This window comes from Arachis hypogaea, chromosome 18, assembly GCF_003086295.3.
Source record: "Arachis hypogaea cultivar Tifrunner chromosome 18, arahy.Tifrunner.gnm2.J5K5, whole genome shotgun sequence".
NCBI classification, from domain to species: Eukaryota; Viridiplantae; Streptophyta; class Magnoliopsida; order Fabales; family Fabaceae; genus Arachis; species Arachis hypogaea.
Window position 1 is genome coordinate 75720048 of NC_092053.1, and position 23661 is coordinate 75743708.

General features: G+C 40.7%; 1 non-coding gene across 1 annotated transcript; it reads right to left on the bottom strand.

Moving 5' to 3' along the window:
- Positions 1 to 358: 358 nt before the first annotated feature.
- Positions 359 to 462, bottom strand: LOC112774933 (small nucleolar RNA R71). Its single transcript, XR_003189386.1, has one exon. It is a non-coding gene; the product is annotated as a small nucleolar RNA R71 (small nucleolar RNA).
- Between the last annotated feature and the right edge of the window lie 23199 nt (positions 463 to 23661).

The following is a 23661-nucleotide window of genomic DNA, read 5'->3' on the forward strand; positions in this document are numbered from 1 at the left end:
AGGCTCTTATATCAATCCAAACCTAAAAAATTGTGGAAGTAGCATTCAAAAGCCAACCATACATGCTAATAACTTTGAACTAAAATCCTAGCTCATCACCCTCATTCAGAACAACTGTCTATTCAGAGGAAGCACCCAAGAAGATCCCAATCAACATCTAACCACCTTCCTAAGGATATGTGATACTGTGAAGTCTAATGGTGTTCATCCCGACACTTATAGACTACTTTTGTTCCCTTTTTCGCTCAAGGAGAAGGTATCTAAATGGCTGGAATACTTCCCGAATGAGACTTTAACAACCTGGGAAGATGTGGTAAACAGATTCTTGGCAAGATTCTACCGTCCTCAAAGAATGAACAGGTTGAGAGCTGAGGTACAAACCTTCAGACAACAAGATGGTGAAACTCTCTATGAAGCATGGGAGAGGTTTAAGGACTTAACAAAAAGGTGCCCGCCAGACATGTTCAATGAATGGGTGCAACTACACATTTTCTATGAGGGTCTTTCTTATGAATCAAAGAAGGCAGTAGACCACTCATCCGGGGGATCTCTGAACAAGAAAAAGACCATTGAAGAAGTCATAGATGTCATCGAGACTGTAGCTGAGAATGACTACTTCTATGCTTCTGAAAGGGGCAATACTCAAGGAGTAATGGAGCTTAACAACATGGACGTGCTGCTGGCTCAAAACAAGATTATCACCAAGCAGCTAACTGACCTTACCAAGAAGATGGAAAGAAACTAAGTTGCAGCAATCACCACCTCATCAGCAGCTCAAGAAGGAGTGAATGCAGAGGAAGAGGGTGACCAGAAACAAGCCAACTATATTGGGAACTCACCTAGGCAAACCCATGATCCATACTCCAAAACTTATAATCCTGGTTGGAAGAACCACCCAAACTTTGGGTGGGAAAATCAACAAGATCAAGGCCAAGATACCCCAACAACAATGTAACTCACCAACATTCCACACAGAGATTCATATCAATACCCACCCAATAATACCTCTCAACTCACCATCACCATCCGAAGATAGACTCTCCAGGATTGAGACTCTACTTGAAGGTATATGCAAGGAAGTTCAAGACAGTAAAATGTTTCAGGAAAAAGTACGATCCAATATATAGAATCAAGATGCTGCCATCAAGAAACTTGAAACACAAATTAGCTACCTATTTAAGCAAGTTCCCAGCCACAACATTTGCAGCAACACTAATTCAAACCCAACGGTGGAGTGTTAGGCTATCACCCTCAGAAGTGGGAAGAAATTGAAGGAGACCTCCAAAAAACCACAAGAGAAGGACTCGGATAAAAAGAAAAAGGAACAAGATGAAGTTCAAGTTCCCACTCCCATTTCACATCAAGAAGGAGAAGTGCTGAAGCCATACATTCCAAAAGTCCCATACCCTCAGCAATTAAAGAAGAAGGGGGATGACAGCCAATTCTCAAGATTTTTAGAAATCTTCAAGAAATTACAAATTAACATACCCTTTGCTAAAGCAATAGAGGAAATGCCGCTCTATGCCAAGTTCTTGAAGGAGTTGATGACTAAGAAGGGAAGCTGGAAGAACAATGAGACTGTGGTACTAACCGAAGAATGTAGTGCCATAATTCAGCACAAATTTCCCCAAAAATTGAAGGACCCTGGGAGCTTCCAGATTCCTTGTATTATAGGGGAAATCACAGTGGAAAAGGCTTTATGTGATTTAGGAGCCAGCATAAATCTGATGTCTTTAGCAATGATGAGAAAAATAAGGATTGAGGAGGCCAAGCCAACAAAAATGGCCCTGCAACTGGCAGACCGATCATTCAAGTTTTCTCATAGAATAGTAGAAGACTTGTTGGTGAAGGTAGGAGACTTTATCTTCCCATCAGACTTTGTAGTGTTGGATATGAAGGAAGGAGCCAAGGCCTCTATCATCCTGGGAAGACCATTCTTAGCCACTGCCGGAGCTATCATCGATGTCCAAAAGGGTGAACTTACCCTTAGACTACATGATGAGAGATTGATATTCAATGTGTTCAAGACCATGATTTACCCACAAGACTCATTGGGAGAATGTATGAGGTTGGATTCACTGGAAAATGTAGTGCAAGAGACTTTTGAAGAGGAGGAACTTGAGGGGGTAATAGAAGAAGAGGAATCAGCATCAAGCGAAGAGGCTGCAATAGCTGAGGTTCATGTTCAGGGCACACTAGAGGAGAAGAATGAAAGAAAAGAAGCACCCAAACTTGAACTGAAGGCACTGCCACCCACTCTCAAATATGCATACTTAGGAGTGAATGAAAGTTATCCAGTGATCATGGGCTTGAGCATTTGATATGTCATCTAGATTAATTGGTTCTCTATTTTCCACGCCTAATGGACGACCTTTGTTAGAAAACAACTTTGATGGCAGAACTTCGTCTTCTTTAGGATCATCATCATTACAAGGCCGCTTATTAAGTCTTGTTTGCACACTTCCATGCAAGTATCTTGAGCAGAAAGTTAAGCACTCTTCAGCCAGATATGTGATGCACCACTATTTCGTGGTATATTTTATGCTTAATTGAGTGGATTTTATCCACTAAGCTCACACTTATTCATATAATTTGCATGTTTTACATTTTCCTTCCTAATTTGGTGCTATGATTGAAAACATGCTTCTTTGGCCTTAAATTACAAATTTGAATCCTCTCTTATTACCATTCGATGCCGTGATATGTGTGTTAAGTGTTTTCAGGGTTTATAGGGTAGGAATGTCTTAGAGGATGGAAAGGAAGCACGCAAAAGTGGAAGGAATACAAGAAATTGAAGGAATTGTAGATGTAGCTTTCTAGAGAGAGAGGTTCTCCCCTCTCTCTAGGTTTTAGGATTCTTAGGTTTAGCTATTTTCTATTTTAGATTTCTATTTTGCTTTAATTTAGTTTTCTTCTACTCCTATTTGTTCTAGTCCTTTTAGTTTATCTATCTTCTCTTGTTGATTTATTTATTCCCTCGATTTGGTTTACGAATTCCATGTTAGATTCAATTTCTTATTAATGCAATTTGAGGTATTTCATTTTATTGCTTCTTCTATTACTTTTGAGCCATTGTTGTTTGGATTTAATATTCCTTGCTAGTTTTCTATGCTTTCATGTTATGCCTTTCAAGTGTTTGATAAAATGCTTGGGCGGATTTTAAGTTAGATTTTCCTATTCTTAATTTGGATTGATTAACTGGAGACTCTTGAATTATCAAAGGTCTTTTATTGATTGGTGTTCATACCCTGGGTCGAGCTATCCAACCCGGGATGTTTAGTGACATGGCGACCGACCTCTTCAGGTCCGACTACCCGATCACTTCTTAAAGAGCTCGGTCACATCGATAGGAAAGCCCAAAGAAGGGCCCAACTCAAGGAACACGACCCAAATCCAAAAGCAGTCCAAGCCTATAGAGATAAGGGCGGTTCCCTTGAAGATAAGCTGACCTCAACTCAAAGATAAAGATAAGATAGGATAACTAACTTATCTTATCTAAAAAGGTCACTCAACACCATTATAAATACACTGGAGCACCCAGGTATAACTCATACTTTGATTCTACAAAAAACCTGCTTAATACCCGTGCTAACTTAAGCATCGGAGTCTCTTGTAGGTATCCCCCACCCTCCGGTGACCAAGGATCAGAAGTACAGCAAGTCCAACAAGTCGGACACAACAGCTCCGACCGCTACCAGCCAGCCGGACACGTCATCTCCAACCAGTCAGAAGATCTCATCCGAGATCGACCTACAGTTTCAGGTAACCCTTGGAACATTGGCGCCGTTGCCGGGGACCTGGAAGTCATCCCTTCACCATGGCCGACGAACAGGATAACGACCACAACTCAGATTTAGAGGATAGAACGCCGCACAAAAACACGGGTGCCACACCAAAGGACACTCCGGAATCTAACGGAGACAAAAACTCATCACATCCGGGAGTAATAGAAGCACTTCAAGATCGCCTAAAGCAACTCGAAAAAGAAAGCCAGTACCAGCAAGAAGTCGGCAAGGATCTACAAAGAGAGGTAAGGCGACGTCGAGAATTAGAAGATAAACTTCTACAACTTGATGCCGATCTCAAATCAAAGACTACCCGGACCACCCCCGAAGACAACTCTCACAAAGATCAAGATCCATTCACTAGGGAAATCATGAAGACTAAAATTCCTAAAGACTTCAAACTTCCGGATATGACTTTGTATGATGGCACTACAGATCCCAACCATCACCTCAGCAACTTCAGAAGCAGAATGTACCTCACCGACGCCTCGGATGCTATTCGTTGCAAAGCTTTTCCAACGACTCTCACGAAGACAGCAATTAGATGGTTCGACAATCTACCTCCAAAGTCTATCTCCAACTTTGACGACCTGGCCAAAAACTTCTTGGCCAGATTCTCCATCCAAAAAGACAAGGCTAGGCACGCCCCCAGTCTACTAGGTATCAAGCAAGGAGATCAGGAAAGTCTTTGCAACTACATGGAAAGATTCAACAAAACGTGCCTAGACATACAAAGCTTACCAACAGAGGCTGCCGTCATGGGCCTCATCAACGGCCGGATAAATAAGATTCATGGTCTCCTTCTTTCTAGTATTCAAAAAACTAGTTATTTTGAAGAAAACATGAATATATTTTATCAAAAGTTATTTTTAACTGAAATTAGCTTTTTTTTTAACTTAATCCATAAATTTTCTGAAAAATCAGTATCAGCCTTGAATTTTGAAGGACTTGTGTGAGAAGGACCTTTCAGCCAATCCATATCAAAGAAATATCCCACATCCTTAGATGAGGTACAAGAACGGGCAGAAAAGTACATCAACATGGAAGAAAATTCCCGACTTGGAGAAGCCTCGAAATCCGGTTTCACCTACCGAGATAAAGATAAAGAATCCAAGAAGAAGGAAGATCGAACGGGTGAAAAAATCAAAAAGTATCATAATTACACCCCTCTTCGGGTGTCCCTTGTGGATATTTACAAAGAATTTTGTAACACAGAAAAGATACCCCCGGCTCGACCACTCAAAGGCAAAAGAGGAAGAGGAAATCAGAACGAATACTGTGAATATCATCGGGTCCGAGGACATTCCACCAACGAGTGCTTCGACTTAAAAAACATCATAGAAAAGTTAGTAAGGGAAGGAAAACTAAATCGGTATCTAGCCACCCGAGATGATGAACAAAGAAAAAGACGAAGAGATGAAGATGTCGGACGAGCTGAGCGATCACCTCGTACGCCAGAAAAACATGTCCATATGATACACGGAGGATTTGCAGGAGGTGGAATCTCCAAATCATCTCGCAAAAGATACCTCAAAGAAGTATATCATGTCGAAGGGAAGAAGGAAGCACTCGACATCCCTGCAATCACGTTCACCAAAGAAGACGCATCCGGTATCATCTCAGGACACGACGATCCCATGGTCATCACCATCATACTGGCAAACGCCAATCTCCACCGCACATTAATAGACCAGGGGAGTTCTGCCGACATCTTATTCAAAACTGCCTTTGACAAACTCGGCTTAGAAGAAAAGGAGCTTAGAGTGTACCTGAACAGCCTGTTCGGACTGGGAGATACCCCAGTACAACCACTGGGATATGTGTCGCTACAAACAACCTTCGGAAAAGGGAACCAATCCAAAACACTCAAGATAGACTACATTGTGGTCGACGTGAGTTCAGCCTACAATGCCCTAATAGGTCGGACAACACTAAATCAACTCGGTGTAATAGTCTCGACTCCACATCTATGTATGAAATTCCCAACTACAGAAGGGATAGCCACGATAAAAGCAGATCAAAAGATGGCACATTGCTGTTATAACGAAAGTCTAAACCTCAGAGGTAGAGGAAAAGAGTTCCATACAATTGAGCTTGGTGAAGTTCAGAGACGTAAAGAACTCTGTCCACAACCTGAAGGAGAAATAGAGAAAGTTCAGATCGGGGATACCTCAGACAAAACAACTAATATTGGCACGATCCTGAAGGGAGACGCAAAAGAATTACTAGTACAGTTCTTACGAGATAATGTCGATCTCTTCGCATGGAAAGCTGCAGACATACCAGGCATAGACCCCAAGCTAATCAGTCACAAGTTGGCGGTCTATCCAGGATCTCGGCCGATACAGCAGAAACGAAGAAAACTTAGGCCAGAACGATCCCAAGCTGTGGAAGAACAGGTACAAGAACTACTGGAGGCAGGATTCATAAGAGAAGCCAAGTACCCACTATGGCTAGCTAACGTCGTCTTGTTGAAAAAATCAAATGGGAAATGGCGAATGTGCACCGACTACACCGACCTCAACAAAGTCTGCCCAAAAGATCCTTACCCACTCCCAAGTATCGACGCTCTGGTAGATGCTTCATCCGGATATAGATACCTCTCATTTATGGATGCATATTCCAGATACAACCAAATTCCCATGTATCCACCAGATCAAGAAAAGACCTCGTTTTTGACGCCAAAAGCAAATTACTGCTACATTGTAATGCCTTTCGGTCTCAAGAATGCGGGAGCTACATATCAAAGGCTAATGAATAAAGTCTTTTCAGACCATATCGGAAAGATCATGGAAGTCTACGTGGACAACATATTAATAAAGACACAAAGTGAAGAGACATTATTGTCCGACCTGGTCCAAGTGTTCGACACTATAAGGAAGCATGACATGCGCCTCAATCCCGCAAAATGCACTTTTGCAGTAGAAGCAGGCAAGTTCTTGGGTTTTATGCTCACACAAAGAGGAATTGAGGCAAATCCGGATAAATGCCAGGCTATACTCAACATGAAAAGCCCAACGGTAAGATCAGCGGGAGGTTAGCGGCCTTGTCCAGGTTCCTAGCGGGATCAGCGATAAGATCCCTTCCTTTCTATGCCACTCTAAGGAAAGGAAAGAACTTCGAGTGGACAATGGAATACGAGCAAGCCTTCCAGGATTTCAAAAGTTTCCTGGGACGACCACCTATCCTAACTCGACCACGAAAGGAAGAGCCACTCGTATTGTACCTTGCGGTAGGAAGTCAGGCAGTAGCTTCAGCACTAGTTCGAGAGGACGACAAAGGGTAACAACATGTATACTTCATTAGTAAAGCACTGCAGGGATCCGAGCTAAACTACCAAATAATAGAAAAGTTTGCCTATGCTCTCATACTGACATCTTGACGACTACGCCCGTACTTCCAGGCTCACACAATTAAGGTCCGGACCGACCAGCCCATAAAAGGAATACTGCAGAAAACAGATCTAGCAGGCAGAATTTTACAATGGGCAGTCGAGTTATCCGAGTTCGACCTCCAATATGAAGCTCGGACAGCCGTCAAATCACAATACTTGGCCGACTTCATTGCAGAATTCACAGATACCCTGGAAGCCCCCACAGAATGGAATCTCTACGTGGACGGGTCTTCAAATAAGACTGGAAGCGGCGCAGGTGTGATAATAGAAAGCAACCATGGAACCCAAGTTGAGCTTTCCCTCAAATTTGGGTTCCCGGCCTCAAACAGCTAGGCAGAATATGAAGCGTTACTAGCTGGTTTGAAGCTGGCTAAGGAGGTTGGAGCTCAAAAACTCAACATCTTCAGCGACTCACAAGTAGTCACCTCATAGATAACACGGAGTTACCAAGCCAAAGATCCCACCATGAAAAAGTATTTGGATATAACCAAGGAACATCTCGGACAACTCGGGGAATATAAGATCTGCAACATACCCCGCGAACAAAATGCCCGAGCTGATGCACTCTCAAAGCTAGCCAGAACCAAACCAGGGGGCAACAATAGAAGCCTCATCTAGGAAATGCTACAGAATCCGTTAATCTCAGAAGCAGAAAAAGTCCTAGTTATAACAAATCAGGATCAAGGATGGATGACCCCCATAATCAATTACCTCAAAAAGGAAACGATCCCCACAAATGAGAAGGAAGCAAAGAGGTTAAAACGGGAGGCTCAGTACTACACCATCATAAATAACACCCTATACAAAAGAGGGATTTCAATACCATTGTTAAAATGTGTGCCGGCCTCTAACACAAGAAAAGTTTTAGAGGAAGTACACAGCGGTATTTGTGCCAATCATCTCGGGGCACAAGCTCACACCAAAAAGGTACTTCGGGCGGGATTTTACTGGCCAACTCTACAAAAGGAAGCTACAGAATTTGTAAAGACATGTCCCCCATGCCAAAAACATGCCAACTTTCACATCGCCCTGCCAGAAGAGCTCATCAGTGTAACTTCCCCTTGGCCATTTGCAAAATAGGGACTCGATCTTCTCGGACCCTTTCCCCAGGGATCAGGACAAGTCAAATTCCTCATAGTCGGAGTAGACTATTTCACAAAGTGGATTAAGGCAGAGTCCCTAGCCAACGCCACTGCTTAAAGAAGCCGGAAATTCCTATATAGGAACATTGTCACGAGGTTCGGGGTTCCATACTCCATCACCACAGACAATGGCACTCAATTTACAGATGCAGGGTTCAAGAGATTAGTAGCTGACTTGAACATAAAGCACCAGTTCACCTCCGTCGAACATCCTCAAGCCAATGGGCAAGCCGAAGCTGCCAACAAAGTCATATTGGCTGGGTTGAAACGGAGACTGCAAGATGCGAAGGGAGCTTGGGCTGAAGAACTTCCACAGGTCCTATGGGCATATCCAACTACGCCACATTCTACCACAAACGAATCACCATTTTGATTAGCGTACGGCATGGATACAATAATCCCAGTAGAGGTCGAGGAAGGGTCTCCTAGAGTAGTCCACTATAATGAAGAAGCTAACTCTCAACTTCAAAGAGAAGAACTCGACCTACTTCCGGAAATCCAAGAAAGAGCTCGGATCAGGGAAGAAGCGCTAAAGCGCCGAATGGCTTCAAGATATAATCAAAAGGTAGTGCCAAGAGGTTTCACGGAGAATGATCTCATCCTAATCCGAAATGATATTGGAACAACTCGACCCGGAGAAGGAAAGTTGGCAGCAAACTAGAAAGGACCCTACCGAGTCATAGAAGTACTTGGGAAGGGCTACTACAAACTATCTGAACTCGATGGACGAGAGCTTCCCAGATCATGGCACGCCTGCAACCTAAGAAGGTACTATATCTAGAGAAGGTAAAAGATCTCATCATAGGATGCACTCTTTTCCTGAAAAGGTTTTTTAATGAGGCACCAAGTTGAGATCCAGATATTATTCGACTTAAAAGGATGAAAAACTCTAATATGTATATATTTGCACTTTGTTTTGAATAAAATATATTTTAGATATTCTACAAATTCTCAAGACGCATTAATCTGAAGCATTCATCGTCCGATTATAAAGCAACAGATCGGCAGAAAGTGAAAAACAGATTCACTGCACGATCACGATAAAAGACCAATAAAGATGAAAATGCGATTCATCTAAAGGTCGACCAAAGAAAGATAGAAACCACCTTCTACAAATCGGCAAAGATGAACACAGAATAATGCAAGAAGTTATCGAAAGTGATCCGAAAAAAGAACCTGACGAGGTCTTATGGATTGCTAAATAATAACTTAAAGACTGGCCGATGTTGAGAAGTCAGACCAAGTCAACCCAAGTTATCAGCGAATCCCTGGAAAGAGGTCTAGCCAACCCTATAAAAGAGGAATTGCTATAACTTAGAAGAGATCGACATAAAGAAGTCGGTCTCCTACGAAAAACAAGTTATAAAAATAATCCCTGAAAGAGACCTGACAAAGGTCCAAGAAAGAGGATTACAAAATAACTTAGAAGAGATCGACATAAAGAAGGCGGTCTCCTACAACAAACAAGTTATAGAAGTAATCCCTGAAAGAGACCTGACAAAGGTCCAAGAAAGAGGATTACAAAATAACTTAGAAGAGATCGACATAAAGAAGTCGGTCTCCTACGACAAAAAGTTATAAAAGTAATCTCTGAAAGAGACCTGACAAGGGTCGAAGAAAGAGGATTACAAAAATAACTTAGAAAGAGGACGACGTAAAGAAGTCGACCTCCTACAAAAAGTTATAGAAGTAATCCCTAAAAGAGACCTGATAAGGGTCCAAAAAAGAGGATTACAAAAATAACTTAGAAAGAGGACGACGTAAAGAAGTCGACCTCCTACGAAAAGTTATAAAAGTAGTCCCCGAAAGAGACCTAACAAAGGTTCAAGAAAGAATTATGAAATAACTTAGAAGAGATCGACATGATGAAGCCGGTCCACTACAAAAATAACTTGGAAAAGGACGACGCAAAGAAATCGGTTATAGATAAATACAAGTAAGAGCAAGCAAATAGGAATTGGATCCATGCATCTACGACCTCCAACTACAAAGCAGTTCAAAGAGGCCGAGCAGCAAGGCTCCAGCATTCTAAAACCCGAAAAGGTGCCAAGACAAGTGTAAACAAGCATGCTATGGAATACAATATTATAAAGCTTTAGGGTCAAGCCCAAAAGCTTGAAAGCTACTTGTTTTTTAAAAACAAAAGTTGCTAAACAAGCAACCAAAAGGAGTACCAGCAGTCAGCAAAATATTCAACTATAGAAAATAAAGAGTTTTAAAGCCCACAAGCCGGGCCAACTACACAAATATCCAAAGAAAACTCAGCTAAAAATTAGAAGACTTTTTAGCAGCATCAGTCTAGGGTGAAGGAAGGCGAGCCTGGAGAGGCACAACATCCACAGTACCATCATACCGGTTCAAGATCTGACAGTCCGGATCAGAAACAGAATGACCAACTTCAACTGGAGGAATCGTAGAAGCGGGCACCTTGGCAGAAAGCACAGTGGGAGGATCAACATCATCATCATCTTGGTCGTCGGGGACAATCTTACCATCCCTCACAATATTGTCCAAGCTAAAGAGAGTGAGGTCAACCTCAGGAGCAAGAACTTGAACTTGCTCTTTTAGATTATCATAGACAGCGTTCACGCTGCCGACGAGGTGACCTTGAAGCTCAGAATAGTCTACTCGGGCAGACTCCAGCTCCTCCCTCAGACGCACCACCTCCCGATAAGATGTAACATAACTGTCCTTCTGCCTCAAAGCCGTGTCCTTGGCCAACCGCACAGAAGCCGCCAAAGCAAGAAAACTCGCCTTTTCGTTCTCCAGATCCTTCTCCAACTTCGCTATCTTCACCTCAAGCTCTTCTTTCAATCCCTTCATCCGGTCGAACTCCTGTTTAGCCTCCTCCATAAATTCTTTGGTGGCATGGAGAGGAAGATTCTGAGGAGTTCGGTACAGGGCAGCCCCCATATATGCCATTTTAACATTGTTTCGGGTCATAAAATCCAGATGGCGAAGGATTGATACATCATCCATGGCGAGGGCACCGTAGGGACCGATTTGCTGATCTACGAACTCGATTGCATTAAAATCAGGAGCGTCAAGGTTGAGAGGCTCAATAGTTTTTTGTCTCTTGTTGGGAGGAGCACCAGAAGTAGTGGCAGAAATCTGTGGAGGATCAGTCAGACGAACTCGAGGAGTGGGGATAACCTTCCTCGGCCCAAGAGAACTCGGAACGGGCGGCTTCACTGGAACTTGAGAAGATCCCTCTCCGGCCGCCTTGGCCGAGATGTTTTGATCAGCAGCAGCCTTCTTCGCCTTCTTGTAGGCCTTCATGGAATCATTGTTTTTCGACATCTCTGAAAATACAGAATCAACCATAAGGATGAGATACAACATAGGAGAAGCAAAACTAAGAAACGAGTATAAGAAACAAGCCAGACAGTACCCAAAGCAGTTCGAACCAAAGATGGATCACTCAAAAATCTTTTTGTATCTAGATGGGGTGGTTCCCCCCACAAATCTTCAAGAACAACTACAAAAGCCCGCTGAACCTTATTAAGCGTCTCCCATGTATAACGAGGCACTCTCACATTCTTTTGCCACTCTAGAGGAAAAGCAGGCTCGTCATTCTCATCAAGAAAAAAGGGGCGGACCCCCTCAACAGCACAGACTCGGAAGAAATAATTCTTAAAATCTTTAAAAGACTCATCATACATGGCAAAAACTTTATGCCCTGGGCCGATCTGAAAGAAACTCAGGAAGCTTTCTTTTTGGAAGAACCTCCGGGCTTGACCGAGACAAAAAGATAGAGGAAAAGATTTTGAGAATGTGCTATGCCTAACTATTGGCAAAGCAGTTGAAATATCTTGATAAAACCCCAGGAATTCGGATGAAGCTGGGATGGAGCAATGTTACATGACCACAACAAATCGGTCTCGAAAGCAGTAAAACGAAAAATAACGTTCAACTGGCTGAAGAAATATTCATAGGCATAGAAGAAGGGACGCTCCCCCTCGACCGAAGTAGGAAAACAAGCCCTCTCATCAGAGTCAGGAGCTACAAGCTGATAATCCCTCTCCCGAGCACTGTTACCACAAATCCTATGACGTTTCCTCAGCTCTACACAAAATTCAGCGTCCACGACAGAGACACACATTAGGACAAGGGAGTCCAGCCAATCAGACATCCCCTCGGGAACTTTGGAAGACATCTCTACAACGTTATTGTGAGAAGACATGAGGCCAACTAATCCTACAAAAAGAAAAGAAGATTGGATCACTAAAAAACATCTCGGAGGAAGGGCAAAGCAACTCGACTAATATGATACAGACAGAAAAGGAAAACCCCAAGACTCAAACCAAAGTCCTGGGGCATCCTTTGGAGGCAATGGCAAAGCAAGATTTTAGGAAAAATCTACAGCTCACGTCTGAATTTTCTCAAAACAAGAAAAGGAGCTTTCAAATAACAAAACGTTTCAGGAAAACACAAAGTCACCAAAAAGCCACTATCTTCCTACAGTCCATCAGCAAAAGAGCATCGCCAATATCAAACATGCCAAGCGAAAATCATCAAAGATACAACCTTTTTGTGATTTAAACAAAGTCATCATTCCAAAGTTTCAAAATCAAAAGCACAAACAAAAACAGTGATAACATGCAAAATCCTTAAAAGCATCAAGCAACAGGAAAAGCGAAAAGTTCATAAGAAAGATGAAGAAACTCCCAGAACACACAATACAACAGCAATTAGGCGTAACAAAAACAGAAAAATCCAAACCTTCTCCAAGCAAAATTAAAACTTCACCACAAAACCAGAGCCAAAGCAACAAAAGTGAAAAGTAATTGAAAAATGGAACTAACCTGGAGAAATGAGAAGTTCCGGAAGAAGTAGAAAGGAAGGAATCGCTGGACCGCTGGAAGGCACCGCAACGCAAGAAAAGACAGAGATAGAGAGAACGAAGGAGTTACAAAGAAAAAGGAAGAAGAGAAACCATTTTTCTGAGGAAGTAAAATTCAAAATAAAGCCAAGAGAAACGGGGCAATTAATACCAATTAATGAAGGTATTAATCCCTCGCACGTTCCCTAGAACGAAGCTGATGAGCGGATAATTTATACGCTTTTTGGCATTGTTTTTACTTAGTTTTTAGTATGATTTAGTTGGTTTTTAGTATATTTTTATTAGTTTTTTAATTAAAAATCACATTTCTGGACTTTACTATGAGTTTGTGTGTTTTTCTGTAATTTCAGGTATTTTCTCGCTGAAATTGAGGGAGCTGAGCAAAAATCTGATTCAGGCTGAAAAAGGACTGCTGATGCTGTTGGATTCTGACCTTCCTGCACTCAAAGTGGATTTTCTGGAGCTACAGAACTCCAAATGGTGCGCTCTCAATTTCGTTGGAAAATAGACATCCAGGGCTTTCCAGAAATATATAATAGTTCATAGTTAGCTCAAGTATAGACGACGTAAACTGGCGTTCAACGCCAGTTCCATGTTGCAGTCTGGCGTCCAGCGCCAGAAACAAGTTACAAGTTGGAGTTCAACGCCAGAAATAGGTTACAACCTGGCGTTGAACGCCCAAAACAGCCCAGGCACGTAAGAAGCTTAAGTCTCAGCCCCAGCACACACCAAGTGGGCCCCAAAAGTGGATTTCTGCATTATCTATCATAGTTTACTCATTTTCTGTAAACCTAGGTTACTAGTTTAGTATTTAAACAACTTTTAGAGATTTATTTTGCATCTCATGACATTTTAGATATGAACTTTGTAATCTCTGACAGCATGAGTCTCTAAACTCCATTGTTGGGGGTGAGGAGCTCTGTTGTGTTTCGATGAATTAATGCAACTATTTCTGTTTTCTATTCAAACACGCTTGTTTCTATCTAAGATGTTCATTCGCACTTCAATATGATGGATGTGATGATCCGTGACAGTCATCACCATTCTCAACCTATGAACGCGTGCCTGACAACCACCTCCGTTCTACTTTCGACTGAATGAATATCTCTTGGATTCCGAGTAGGATTCAGGGATTGAATGACTGTGATGAGCTTCAAACTCGCGAGTGTTGGGCGTAGTGACAGACGCAAAAGGATCAATGGATCCTATTCTGACATGATCGAGAACCGACAGATGATTAGCCGTGCGGTGACAGTGCACCTGGACCTTTTTCACTGAGAGGACGGATTGTAACCATTGATAACGGTGATCCACCAACACACAGCTTGCCATAGGAGGAACCTTGCGTGCATGAAGAAGAAGACAGGGGGAAAGCAGAGATTCAGAAGACAAAGCATCTCCAAAACTCCAACATATTCTCCATTACTGCATACCAAGTATTTATTTTATGTTCCCTTGTTCATTTGCAAGTCAACTGATAATTATAATTGACCTCCTAACTGAGATTTACAAGATAACCAGAGATTGCTTCAAACCAACAATCTCCGTGGGATTCGACCCTTACTCACGTAAGGTATTACTTGGACGACCCAGTGCACTTGCTGGTTAGTGGTACGAATTGTGAAAAGTGTGATTCACAATTCGTGCACCATGTTTTTGGCGCCGTTGCCGGGGATTGTTTGAGTTTGAACAACTAAAGGTTTATTTTGTTGCTTAGATTAGGAATAATTTATTTTTGTTGCTATAGAGTCATCAAATTCTGAGTCCTTTATTTCCTTTTCAAAAATTTTTCAAAAATATTATTTTTTTTATCAATTTTTAATTTTTTTGTGAGTTTAGTGTCTTGTTCTAAGTTTGGTGTCAATTGCATATTCTATATTTTTCTTTTAAATTTTCGAAGTTGTGTTCTTTGATCTTCAAGTTGTTCTTGTTTATTTGTCTTGTTTGATTTTTAGTTTTTCTTGTTCTGTGTCTTTTCTTCTTTTTCTTGTGTTTTTCCAAAGCATTAGTCTTCAAAAAGGAATTTATTTTTAGTTAGTGAAAATATACCTCTTCAAAACAAGTGTTACATTTACAGCTCAATTGGCTAGAGCATTGGTTTATGTTCTTGATGATTGGGCACCGGTTCTATTAAAAATCTTTTTCAAAAATAATTTTTCTTGATTTAATCTTGTGCCAAACTTTAAGTTTGGTGTTTTCTTGTTAATCTTTATATAATTTTCGAAAAGTTATTTTGGTCTTCTAAAAATTTGAAGTTTGGTGTTCTTTCTTTTGTTCTTGGTGTTCTTGTGAATCTTCAAAGTGTTCTTGAGTATTCTTTGTGTCTTAATCTTAAAATTCATAAGTTTGGTGTTCCTTGGTGTTTTTCCTCCAAATTTTTTGAAAACAAGGAGCATTAGATCTAAAAATTTTAAATCTTGTGTCTTTTATGTGTTTTTCTCTTTCATCATAAAATTCAAAATTCAAAAAAAAAATATATCTTTTCTAACTATTTTTAAACCATATTTTCGAATTTTTTTTATAAAAATTCAGATTTCAATTTCAAAATTTTTCAAATCTTATCCTAAAAAAAAATTTTTTTTTATCTTTTTCAAAACAAATCTATATCTTTTCCTTCTTAAAATCGTTTCAACTCATAAATATCTTTTTCAAATCTTCACAATATCTTTTTCAAAACAAATTTATCTTTTTCAAATATCTTTTATAATTTTTTAATTTTCAATTATATCTTTTTCCTATCATATTTATCTTTTGCAAATCATATCTTCTATCTTATCTTTTCTCATAATTTTCGAATTACTTGGGTTGACTTGGTCAAAATTTTTCAAATCATATCTTTTTCAAAACTTTCTAACCAATTTTTTTCTTTCTCTCTCTCCATTTTTCGAAAATCTTCACCCATTTTTATTTATTTTATTTTAATTTATTTTATTTTATTTTTCGAAATAAATAAATAAATAAATAAATAAATAAAAATATTTTTTCTCTATTTTACATCATCTCCCTTTCTCCATCATGGATCTAAGTGGAAATGAACAGTCCAGAAGGACTCTGGGGTCATATGCTAACCCCACCACTGCTTCATATGGGAGTAGTATCAGTATACCCTCCATTGGAGTTAGTAGCTTTGAGTTGAATCCTCAGCTCATTATCATGGTGCAGCAAAGTTGCCAGTATTCCGGTCTTCCACAGGAAGAACCTACAGAGTTTCTGGCACAGTTTTTACAAATTGCTGACACAGTACATGATAAGGAAGTAGATCAGGATGTCTATAGATTATTACTGTTCCCATTTGCTGTAAAAGACCAAGCTAAGAGGTGGTTAAATAACCAACCAAAGGCTAGCATAAAGACATGGAAACAGCTGACAGAAAAATTCCTGAATCAATACTTTCCTCCAAAACGGATGACACAGCTAAGGCTGGACATCCAAGGATTTAAACAAGGAGATAATGAATCTCTTTATGATGCCTGGGAGAGATACAGAGAGATGCTAAGAAAATGCCCCTCTGAGATGTTTTCAGAGTGGGTTCAGCTAGACATCTTCTATTATGGGCTTACGGAAAGAGCTCAGATGTCTCTAGACTACTCAGCTGGTGGATCTATCCACATGAGGAAGACAATTGAAGAAGCTCAAGAGCTCATTGATACAGTTGCCAGAAATCAGCATCTGTACTTAAGTAGCGAACCTTCCATGAAAGAAGAGGCTAAAACAGTGACTACTGAACTCAGTCCTGCTGAACAAGCTACTGAATTCAATCAGCAATTGGATTTTTTAACAAAACAGTTAGCCAAATTCAACGAGAGACTACAAGAGACAAGGATGGCTAATATAAATATGGAAGAACAATTAAAGCAAACAAAGCAGCAACTGTCAAAGTAAATAACAGAAGAATGCCAAGCAGTTCAATTAAGAAGTGGAAAAACATTAAATACCCCACCTCAAGGCAGCAGGAAGCCAAGAAATGAGCAAACTACCCAAATTCTATCTGAGGACAGTAAGAGCCTGGGGAAAAATAATTCTGGCACTAAAACGCCAGAAATTGGGTGGAAGGCTGGCGCTGAACGCCCAAACCATGCTCAGGACTGGCGTTCAACGCCAGAAACAAGCAAGGAACTGGCATTGAACGCCCAAAGGAAGCACAGTTCTGGCGTTCAGACGCCAGGAACAGATGAGGAGTTGGCGTCTAACGCCACTCCAGCTTCCAACCCTGGCTTTCAAATGCTAGTGAGGGATCAGACACCTACAAGTGCTGATAATAAATCCCTCAAGAAGGCTTCTCAACCTACCTCTGTAGGAAATAAACCTGCAGCAACTAAGGTTGAGGAATACCAAGCCAAGATGCCTTATCCTCAAAAACTCTACAAAGAGGAGCAGGATAAGCAATTTGCCCGCTTTGCAAACTATCTCAGGACTCTTGAAATAAAGATTCCGTTTGCAGAGGCACTTGAGCAAATACCCTCTTATGCCAAGTTCATGAAAGATATCTTGAGTCATAAGAAGGATTGGAGAGAAACTGAAAGAGTTCTCCTCACTGAAGAATGCAGTGCAGTCATTCTAAAAAGCTTCCCCGAAAAGCTTAAAGATCCCGGGAGCTTTATGATACCATGTATATTAGAGGGTAACTGCACCAAGACAGCTCTATGTGATCTTAGGGCAAGCATCAACCTAATCCCTGCATCCACTATCAGAAAGCTTGGCTTGACTGAAGAGGTCAAACCAACCCGGATCTGTCTTCAACTTGCTGATGGCTCCATTAAATACCCATCAGGCATAATTGAGGACATGATTGTCAAGGTTGGACCATTTGCCTTCCCTACTGACTTTGTAGTGCTGGAAATGGAGGAGCACAAGAGTGCAACTCTCATTCTAGGAAGACCATTCCTAGCAACTGGATGAACCCTAATTGACGTCCAAAAAAGGGAGATAACCCTGAGAGTCAATGAGGATGAGTTTAAGTTGAATGTTGTCAAAGCTATGCAACATCCAGAGACATCAGACGATTGCCTGGGCATTGATATTATTGACTCCCTAGTGGAAGAGGTCCATATGACTGAGAGTCTCGAATCAGAGCTAGAGGACATTTTTAAAGATGTTCAGCCTGATCTAGAGGAACCAAAGGAAATAAAAAACCTCTGAAAACTCCTCAGGAAGAGGAGAAACCTCCTAAACCTGAGCTCAAACCACTACCACCATCCCTGAAATATGCATTTCTGGGAGAAGGTGACACTTTTCCTGTAATCATAAGCTCTGCTTTAGGGCCACAGGAAGAGAAAGCACTAATTCAGGTGCTAAGGACACACAAGACAGCTCTTGGGTGGTCCATAAGTGATCTTAAGGGTATTAGCCTAGCCAGATGCATGCACAAGATCCTATTGGAGGATGATGCTAAGCCAGTGGTTCAACGACAGAGGCGGCTAAATCCCGCCATGAAGGAGGTGGTGCAGAAAGAGGTCACTAAGTTACTAGAGGCTGGGATTATCTATCCTATTTCTGATAGCCCCTGGGTAAGCCCTGTCCATGTTGTCCCTAAGAAGGGAGGAATGACAGTGGTTCATAATGAAAAGAATGAACTGGTTCCTACAAGAATAATTACAGGGTGGCGTATGTGTATTGACTAGAGAAGGCTCAATACAGCCACCAGGAAGGATCATTTTCCTTTACCATTCATAGACCAGATGCTAGAGAGACTAGCAGATCATGAATATTACTACTTTTTGGATGGCTATTCAGGTTACAACCAAATTGCAGTGGATCCTCAGGACCAAGAGAAAACAGCATTCACATGTCCTTCGGAGTGTTTGCCTACAAAAGGATGCCTTTTGGTCTGTGTAATGCACGTGCAACTTGATGCGCATAAACTTGTTATGCTACGATTTAGGAAATTGCACGATCGGCAAAATTCCCTCCGGCAAGTGCACCGGTTATCGTCAAGTAAAAACTCACAATAGAGTGAGGTCGAATCCCACAAGGATTGGTTGAATGAGCAATTCGGATTAGAAGTGTGACTAGTTGAGCGGAATCAAGAATTAGATGAGATTTGCGGAATGTAAAATTGGCGGGAAACGTAAATGGCAAGAAATTGAAATGGCGGAATCTTAAATTGCATGAATTAAAGAGCAGAAGCTAAATTGCTGAAATTAAAAGGGAATGGGGGTGATTGCATGAATTGAGTTGCAGAATGTAAAGAGAAAGTGGAAATCAGAGATGGGGAATTCATTGGGTTATAGGAGATATTGAGATCTCCGAATCAAAACATGTTTATCTCTTACTCAACCAATGCGTTCATTGAATTTTGCTTGGCAATCTTATATGATTGGATCCCAATCCCTTGGCTCACCAATTCTTTCTAAAAACAAACAAATTCCCAATCCCTTGGTTTAAATGTTCATAAGAAGAGATGATGCTCGATCACTGATTATACCACACAGTTTCATGAACCACAATTTGGTAGGATTACATGTCACAATATCCATCCAAACCCCAATCCAATTCACTGTGAGAAAGCTTCTCTAGCATGAATCCTCCATTCCTTTCCCAAGGTTCCGAAGGATTCCAATTATGGGTAGTTTCTTTCCCAAGACAACTACCCAATGAAATTAGATCGAGAAGCTTTCTAACAAAATTCAAGAGAAAAGATTGAAGAAGAAGATAAACTATTATTGATTCATTGAATTACAATAGAGCTCCCTAACCCAATGAAAGGGGGTTTAGTGAGTCATAGCTCTGAATTCAATTACAAAGGTATGAAAACTAGCAAAATGAAAAGGTAAAAGTCCCTTCCTAACTTAAATTCTATCCTATTTATACACTTTCTATATTGAGCTTCTGTTGTGTTTCTTGGGCTTTGAGGCCTCTCCCTGCTTTCCTTTTGCTTTGGGTTTATGATCCATGATCTTGATGAGGCTGCTGATCCACAATTCTGTAACATTTATTGAGCCAACTTAGTGATAATCAAGTAATGACACATGACTCAACAATTTGAAATTCCAGACTCATCAATCCTTCAGGCCCAATCCCATAAACCATGATATTCAATTGGGTTTCATACCAGAGTAAGTTTAAGTTAATGTTTGTGCTCAAAAGCTAACTTAAACTGCTATATTTTTGGCCCAGAAACTTTTTCCAATAGTGGTGTTTAAGTTGCAGTTTAAGCTTAAACTGCAGCTTAAACGCCAGACACTTCCAGTGATGCCTTTTGTGGAAGCACGTTTAAGCTTCAGTTTAAGGTTAAACTGAAGCTTAAACGTGGAAATGGAAGAAGGCAGCCCTGGAGGGTAAAGTAGTCGAACACGTTTAAGCTTCAGTTTAAGGTTAAACTGAAGCTTAAACGTGGAGATAGGAAAGGCAGCCCTTGAGGTCGAACACGTTTAAGCTCCAGTTTAAGGTTAAACTGGAGCTTAAACGTGGGAATAGAGAAAGCCATCCTGGAGGTCGAACACGTTTAAGCTCCAGTTTAAGGTTAAACTGGAGCTTAAACGTGGGAATAGAGAAAGGTAGCCCTGGAGGTGTCGAACACGTTTAAGCTCCAGTTTAAGGTTAAACTGGAGCTTAAACGTGGAAGTGGAGAAAGCAACCCCTGGAGGTCGAACACGTTTAAGCTCCAGTTTAAGGTTAAACTGGAGCTTAAACGTGGAATTGGAGAAAGCAACCCTGGAGGAGAAAACTTGGTCGAACACGTTTAAGCTCCAGTTTAAGGTTAAACTGGAGCTTAAACGTGGAATTGGCTCCCTGGTGCATTTCCCATTTCTGGCGTTTAACTTCCAGTTTAAGGTTAAACTGGAGGTTAAACGCCACTTTCACCCTTTCCTCAGCTTTCATGATTTTGGTAGTTTAAGTTCCAGTTTAAGCTTAAACTAGAACTTAAACTCCACATGTGATATTCAAGCTTCCTTTATTGATTTTGTTGCTTCCTTGCCTAGCCTCTTCTTCCCTGAAATCATCCAAACAATTGTATCAAAGTCTTGCAAAATTTCATGAGAAATCTTCCATTCATAGCATTCAAGTAATATAACTAAAAACTCATGGAATTTGCATCAAAATCATACTGTTTGGATGGTTCATTGCTTTGTTATTCATTTAACCATTCTTGGTTACTTTAAGCTCAAGAAAATGCATAAAACAACTAAAACTAACAGAAAAATGCTAGTGAAACTAGCTTAAGATGCCTTGGCATCACAACGCCAAACTTAATACTTGCTTGTCCCTAAGCAAGTCCTGAGTTATTTGAGAAGAAAGTATGAAACAGAAAGCAATTACATTGGCTATATTAGTAAGCACTTGAAGTTCATCAGAAGGGTTTTATGCAGAAAGTTGCAGCATCACTTTTTCATTCTTATCAGGTAAGATTATCACTTTTTCATTGCATTCATCAAACACTGCTATGGCCTCTTGTTATTCTTATGTCCTTGGCACTTTTCTCTTCTTTGTTTTTCTTTTCTTTTTCTTTGAGCTCCTTTGCTCCTTGTTTGCTTAGTGTCATGTGTTGCACACGCCTTTGGCATTTTCTTTTTCTTATCAGTGCACTACACATATCCACTGCAGGCATTTTAGTTCACATTTCTTCTTGAGACATTGGTGCCCAGCACCTCTTTGTGTGACTAAATGTTTTGTATTTAGGTTGCTCTTGATAATGGACTTTTGGTTGATAATCCCGGGTTAGTTAACCCAAGTTACCAAGTGTTGAAACACTCCTCAGAACCTATTCATCCAAGCATATCCTTAATACATAAACACCACAGGCATTTGTCTCAGAAGTTCAAACCATTGGTGCCTAGCTTATTTTCTCAATTTTTTTGCTTTTTGGTTGCCCTTTTTCAGTGGCTTTTTCTTCTTCTTTTTCTTTCTTTTTCATGGCCAAAGACATTTATTCATCAAGATCCATAGACAGTTTTCAATTTCTACACAAAAAATGATAATTCTACACTCTATTTCCAGTGATCTGACTAAACAATCAAGCATGCATACCACCACTTAATTCTACTTGATTTGTCACTAATTGAGCCAAGTTACTTTTGTTCAAACTTTTCTTTTATTTTTGGAAACAGAACAAGCATGGCAAGCATTTGTTTAAGAAGGTGAAGTTATATCCAAACATCTAGGCATTCACTTTATTCAAAGCAATAAACAGACAAACATACTAGAAACTTCACATTAAAAACTTAAATGACTTATAATGAAAGAAAGCTCATAAAGACAATTCACCAATTATCATTTGATTATTAAGGAACGAGACCACCTCTCATTTATTGCTTGGTTCTTCTTGATTCTTGGGATCCTACTTCTTCTTGCTTCCTACCCCTTTTTGACCACTTGTACTTCCTTTGTCTTTTCTTATGAGCTTTTTCCAGAATCCAGCCTTTTTCATTGTTTCTTCCACTCCTTTTTCAAGGATCATTGCCTTGTTTATTTCTCCTTCTTTCCTCCCTTTGAAATACTCATCAAAAGCTGGGAATGCTGGGTCCATCTTGTGTAAATGTTCCCCTATGTAGTTAAGCTTGATTTGCGAACTGATGTTGTAATCAGCTTGAACTGAGTATCTTGCATTCTGTAAAGTGGTGGCTTCCTTGATTGCTAAGACATTGGCATCTTGGTGTTGGCATATGTGGCTGAAGGATTCCTATAATTGTAAATTCTTTTCCCTTTGCAGATCTAAGAATCTTGATTCAAAGTTCCTTTGCATATCCATCATTTTTAGGTGAAAGTCCTCTTGTCTCTCCTGAGACCTCATGTATTGTTGAGACATTCCTTCTATGATTTCCTGCATTCTGCTCATATCCATGGGGTCTCTGGGAATTTGTTGTCTTCTTTCTGGAATTCCTTGCTCTTCTTGCTCTTCTTCTCCGTCCTCTCCTTCTTGTCCTTCTTGTCCTTCTTGCTCTGCTTCTTGCTCTGCTTCTGCTTGTTGCCCTTCTTCATTTCTTCTTTTTGTATGTCTTGGAGCAATTGGGCCAAGAGTCATTCTGTACGCAGTTATGGCCATTCCAGGATGTAGCCAATTAGGTCTTTCATCTTCAAGTGGTACTTGGGCATCGATGCATAGTCTAATGATGGTGCTAGGGAAGTGGAGCCAGGATTCAGGATCACTTTTCTCACTAAGCTCTTGTATCTGTTCAGCAATGAGTTTATGAACTTTGATCTCCCCTCCCACCATAATGCAATGTAGCAAGATGGCTCTTTTAGGGACTATTTCTGAAGAGTTTGCAGTGGGTAGGATGGATCTCCTAACTATTGCATACCACCCTTTAGCTTCAGGTGTTAGGTCTCCTCTTCTCAAGACTCTTGGAGCCCCTCTTGTTTTTCTCACCCATTCAGCTCTGATGGCACAAAGGTCTTCAGCAATAGTCGTATAGTCAGGTTCTCCTATCATCCTTTCCTCATAACTTGCTTGGCTGAAACGTATGTTTTTCAGGCCAAGAGTTTTCATGATTGCCTTGGGGCTGAAGTCAACTTCCACCCCTCTCACATAGCTTTTGTATGTGGGTTTCAAGGTTGAAT